Here is a 6,522-nt window from a genome sequence, read left to right as displayed (position 1 = left end):
CAATTTCAGCGGGGCGATTTGGGCGGAAAATCGAACAACGGAAAAAAAAAAAAAAAAAAAAAACTATTGGAGGTCGGTCTCACGGGCAGTGGGTTGGGTCGTGCAAAAAATTTGAAAAAACTAGCCGTTGGGCGGGCTTCGGACAATTCGGGTATTCGGGCTCAAATTCGGGCCGGAGGGAAAAAATTAAAAAAAGTAATAATAATAAAAAATCAGCGGTCGACGGTCGGGACGGGCAAATCGGCGGCAGGCTTCCACCATGGTGTTGTTTCTTAAGCAGCCTGAGCCCGAGCCCGCCCTAGTGTGTGGACGGGCGGCCATGGGTCCTTGCCCGTCGAGCCAGAAAAATTCGGGCCTCGGACAAGCCCGTCGACTTAAAGTTCCACCACTAAGACTGACAATTTAAGTGATGACATGATAACATGACACGAAATTCGTACAAAGCTAAGGCGTTTTAATTTGCTTAAAAAGAGTTTAATTAGGTCAAAACTAATCGAACGTGCCATGCGTGATTTGATAAGGGGAACTAGTCAACAAGAATTTAATCCACAGTAATCCGTTTAATAAACTTTTTCATAAACATGTTAACAAAAATATAACAATATTAATGCTATTAATAATAATGATACTGCTGCACTAAATTTTGTTGATGATAATAATTATATTATTAATGATTGCTTCTGATATTATATTGGTTGATGATAATTCTTTGCCAGAAGATCAGGATGTTATAAACAATAATTGCTGATTGTTTTTCCTTTTTTGATGATAATAAAGGATGTTATAAACAATAATTGCTGATTTTTTTTCCTTTTTTGATGATAATAAAGATACTATTGAGGAGTGCTTAGGTGATTCTATTGGTTATGATCACTTTTTCGTCCAAGAAGAATAGTTGCAGACCAACCTTATGATGTAGACGTTGATAAAGAAGTGATGATGTTGGTTTTCCTCCTTTGGAAGAGGAACTTTAATGACCAAAACATGGTCATTTAATATATGAATTTGGATGTCGGCCTCAATATGGGTCCTTTTGATATGGTTACAACTTATAAAACAAATGCTCTGAAATATATGGTTACAACTTATAGATCCATGTTTTTTTTTTTTTTTGTCTTTCACGAGTTTTAGTGGGTTACTAATTTTGATACAAGTATGGGCGTTCATTTGACTTTTCCAGGTTTTTCCTTTTGGGGTTTTTACTAGAATGGTTTTTACTAATTTTCAAAGGGGTTTGACCTTATGACCTTAGTTCACTGCTTGTTATTTTTAGCCTCCTGTTGTGTTTTAGAAAGTTCTTCGTTTCTTGTTGTTGCAGATATTTGTCTGTTTTGGAGTTTTGCTCTATTTTGTCCCTTTGTATTATTATGGATTTCTTTCTTTTATTTAATTATATAGAGTGAGGATGTCTTGTCACCATAATTAGGATGTCTTGTCACCATAATTAAATTATTCTTTCTCATCGTTTATTAAAACAATACAAGTGTCACTATCCTCAATTAATTGAACAGCTGGTGAAGCTTAAACCTGATAAAAGTTGGTCTTTTCATACATCACAGAAAAAGTACTACAACATGTAATACACATGGTCTTACTTTATACTAATAATACCAGTATTATGGTCCTCATTAAGTGAATAGCTGATGATGCTTAAATTTTCTTTATATGAGCTGAGAGAATGAATAATTGGTATAAGAGATTATTAACACCTCAGGTTGCTTTAAAATAATTGGTATAAGAGATTATTAACAATTGTATGGCTGCTTTAAAAAAGATTAAGATTGTACCCTCAGGTTCTTGCAGATGAATCAATGGAACTTGATAAATAGAGAAATAAATTAGAAAACAAATAAAATGTCTTATAAACTTAGTGCTCAATATGACGAGAGATTTAAATTGAGATCAAAATCTTCATAGGGAAATCGTAGTTAATAACATATTTATGAAATTAAATTAAGTGAATAGCAGATTTGAAGTAAATAGTAGTTTATCATGTAAATGATTCATTTACGGCTGGTAAAAAAATATTATACGTGGTAGTTTTTTTTTATGTGGAAATTTATTTTTACCAGTCATAAAAGATAACCTGCAAGTTATAAAAACGTAACTTGCAGATTATTAGTGGTATAAGATAAATTTATAAATAAGTACCACAACCACATCAATACATAATTAATAAGATTTGACCTAAATGAACTAGATATGCTAATGCTAGCTATAGTTGCGAATTATACGAGACACACCACGAGACACACCACAAAGATTTATGTCATATTTATTAGTGACGTAAGATAAATTTATAATCAAGTACCACAACCACATAAGTAGATAATTAGTAAGATTTGACCTATAAATGAACCGGATATGCTAATGCTAGCTATAGTTACTAATTATATGATACACACCACAAAGATTTATATCACATCAACTTAAATATTATATATACAATCCATGGAGAGCTTATTAGGTTGTGACCTCACCAAGACTAATATTTCAACAACTGATTAAGCACTCTTTAATTAAGCATAAACATATATCACACAAGTAGCAGAACAATATAATAACTGCTGGACACACCAAAGCAATATTACTAGTACCATTAGGATAATTCCTTAATAATTTGACCATAATATATATCATGGTCTATGTCTTGCCAAAGTGGGCATCAAGATCTTTGCAGACGTTAACCATCAGCTTAAGGTACTTGTCCGGAGGTGGGACACCCTCATGAAGCTTCTCATATTCAATGCTCAGTTTTGTAATGCTGCCTCTGCCCTTCGGATTGGGAACCACATGATGGGCTGCCTTAAAGACCTTGTATTCATTGAACACATCTCCTTCAAATCCGTTTCATCGTCAAATTCCACCTTCTCCTTGAACACCCCGCTGGTCCCATCTAATTAATAGTTTTTACAACCAAACCATCGTGAGACAAAACATGTAATTACTCCCCCCAATCTCTCATAAGTTCTCTCAATCTCTTCCTGACACCCTAACTATCTCTCTCTCTCAAATTCCCTCGCTCGACACTTAAAAGTTTATCTTTCAAAACTTATCTTTTCTACACTGCACACTCTCTCAACCGACTGCCTCGGCAACCCTCACAACCATACCCATATATGGCCGCCGTCGTGACCTCACCACCATATCCGCCGCACCTTGACCATCGAATTAGAGTATTTTATAATCTTTAGAAAGTTCTTTTCTTTAAACTTATTTTTTTATTTTTAGGTTTAACGTTTTCTTTATATTTAAGTATTTTTGTTGTTCTATTTCTTAAAAAACCTTAGTCTGAAGATTTTGAATTATTTGTGTTACATGTATATTGATTACATATGAAAGAATAATTTGTAACATGTTTCTTTGGAAGTTTTGTAGGCGGGCTTAGTTAAATATGAAATTAAGTTAGTAGAATTTGTGATTAACATTTGAAGAAATCATTGTTTGAGCAAAGAACGACTTTTTGGCAATAATATATATGTATTTTTAATTTTTCTTAAGACTTTTAATGAAAGTTTCGGATTGTCATAGTGTTTCATGTGCGTATGACACGACGGTTAATTAAAAACCATAATCATATATTTGGAAAATTAAAGACTCTGAATAAGATGACAGTTTGTCAAACCGTCATCGTATCTTTTAATGATGGTTTTTAACCGTCACCTTATTTATTATGTGTAGCAGTGCAAACAACTGATGATGAACCACATTTTAGTCCTAACATGGCCCCATGCTACACAACACGGATTACGAGCGACAAAGAGCGGTGGAAAAACCACTCTTCTAACTGAGACACAGAACACAAACAAGGAGCGTGAAAACAAAACACCAGTAGATAAGAAAATGATCCCCGTTATTACAATACTAATGTAAACAAAAACCTTAAAAACTTTACAGAGATCCACTACCTACACACGTGGAGCAGCCACGCCACCCCACGCACCGCCAGCCAAAAGGCGCGGGGTCCCATGTGCCTCTAGAAGCAACGACCAACTAACGAACTTGCGAATGATCTTCGAGTGCCTTCCTTCCTCGAGTCTAACCCTGAGGTTTCAGAGCCAATGACTGGCAAATACCCTGAAAAATAGTGTAAAATTACCGAGAACCCCATTCTTTTACGGTCCAAATCTGACAAATCGCCACCTCCTTTTATTGCATGAGGCCCATCACCTTGTAGATCATCTCACTGTGAGGTCAAGAATGAAATTTGGTCGCCAAAGGCCTGGCGACGCGCCGGACTTCCAGGCAAAATGTTCTAGCCGTTTCGGTGTTTTAGAAACAGAGGGAGAGAACAGGAGTTGAGAAAGACTGATTTATAATGAGTTTTATAATATATATATACAGTAATAAGTAACTTCATGACCAAAATTAAAATAGATTAAGGGATTTTAGTACCGGTTTTAGTCTTTTAACACTTCATAAGACAATATGAATAATAAAGAAACATAAAATAAAAGAACACGAGAGAAATGATATCGCGGTTCAGTAACACCCTACTCTGCGGGGCCACGCCCAGATAATGAACAATCTACTAAGAACTCTTTTACAATTCAATTGGACTTAATCTACCAGAGACTCCCTCTCTAAGAAGACACCTATGAACTTGCAATTTCCCAATGGACTTGAACAATGAGATCCCCTTGACTTTTTAACATTGGAATCCCTCCAACTAAGTTTTTCTGCCGAAAAACACTCAAATCATCTCTCTCAATACAAGTGCTCACCCCTGTCTCACAATCCAGTAAAAAACTTATCAAGAGGCGTACAAAGACTTAAGGGACACTTTCAATAAATAAGCAAGCTGTGAATAGTTTGACACATCTTCAATTAATTCGCTGAACTAAATCTGTTGTAGATCATTGTTGCAACAAAACTGCAACATAGCTGTTACGGTCAACTTTCTCAAAACCAGACGAATCCATCTCCTTTCATTCTGAAATCTTCCCAAAACTGATAAACGAACCTGGAAACGTTCTTAGGCGACATAGGAAGATCATCCAGGTATGAAATCTCAATCAAGAATCAATCAAATCAATTTTTCATCTTTGAATCAATAGTTGAATTACAAAAATAGAAACTAAAACAAGTTTCCGGATCTTTTAGTAACCTTTCATACAAAGCTAGCCAGCTGCACATTTATTTTCAAACACAATCAACTAGCCAAGCATTCCCAAAATAATGCCAATCAAATCCGATTACAATCAATACACAAATTTGGAAACAAATCCCAACAAGGGACTTATAAACATGTACTAAAACCAATTTATAATTAGTAATCCAAGACGCAATATCAATTATGTTTAGGGTTTGTTGTCCTTACCTAATGTATATTTCCAGATCTTAACACCTCCACGAGTATGCCAGTCACCCTCATGGCAATCAACACCCTGAATAATCAAGCGATGACAAATTATTATTATGTCCTCCCATGCTGAAGAAGGATCAGTTAAGAATAGGGTGTTTGGTAACTAATTTACATTTTAACAAGCTAGCTACTTAATTTGGCTACAAAATAGAGCGGCTAAATTGGATGTTTAAAAAAAAAAGTTGTATTGTCAGACATTAACCACGTCGATCCAAAGTAAGGGGGGGTGATTTTTGTGTGATTTATTAAACAATCGATGCTTTTTTTAATTATCAAAATTTATGTTAATTAGGTTGATTTGTTCACAATCTAACAGTAAATTTACATCCTTTTTCTAATTAGTGTTAAGATGGAGAATTCAAATCTCGCCGATTTTGAAAAAGTTAAGGTGAATTCATTGGGATATATATGATGGATTGCGTTGGAGTTATATATATATATATAAACCGAGGAGAATAGATAATTAGTATTTAGGTTTGCTGAGACATCCTAATTAAGTTGCACGTGGCCTCTTAAAACCTATCCTCTAAAAAGTCCATCAGTACTCCATTTTTATTAATAAGAAAGAAAAAAGAATTACAAAATATGAAAAAAAAAACTGTGACAAAAACATCTAAAAAACAGAAAACAAATTAAAAAATAGTCAGAAACTCGTTCAGAAGATAAAACTGAAACTTACATCTTAAAATAGAAATATAATTTGTTGGAATTAAATACAGCAACCTGCACTAAAAAAATGAAATTTTAGTCACAACATATACTTATAATTATAATACTTTTTCCCAATATTTTATATTATCAAATGTTATTTTTTGTCACAATCTTGTGAATGACATGCACATTTAGTCATAACATTTAGGTGTGACCAAAATGTTCGCCACAAAATTTTTAATCAATGAAACCTTTTGGTTTGAAAACTTTTTCCGTGAGTCAATACTATGTGGCTAAAAATTCTAATCACAACACAAATTTATGATTAAATACATAATCATAAGATTGTGGTTAAAAGTGACGTTTTTTTCTTGAAAATGTGTTGTGACAAAAAATTATTCTGTCACTAGAAAATGTTGTGGCTAAAAGGATAACTTTTGTAGTGATCTCAATCAGTAAAGGTTCTTTTTTTTTCTTTCTTTTTTTTTTTTTTTTTTTTTTTTTGG

The 6,522-nt window shown here is 33.9% G+C and overlaps 1 pseudogene; it reads right to left on the bottom strand.

Annotated features, from left to right (window-relative positions):
• Positions 1-2,643: 2,643 nt before the first annotated feature.
• Positions 2,644-6,522, bottom strand: part of LOC21387643 — a 19,731-nt pseudogene continuing 15,852 nt past the window's right edge.

The sequence above is a fragment of the Morus notabilis genome, unplaced genomic scaffold (assembly GCF_000414095.1).
Source record: "Morus notabilis unplaced genomic scaffold, ASM41409v2 Scaffold424, whole genome shotgun sequence".
Taxonomy (NCBI): domain Eukaryota; kingdom Viridiplantae; phylum Streptophyta; class Magnoliopsida; order Rosales; family Moraceae; genus Morus; species Morus notabilis.
The sequence above is the reverse complement of the archived record's forward strand: the minus strand, read 5'-3'. Positions and strand labels throughout refer to the sequence as shown.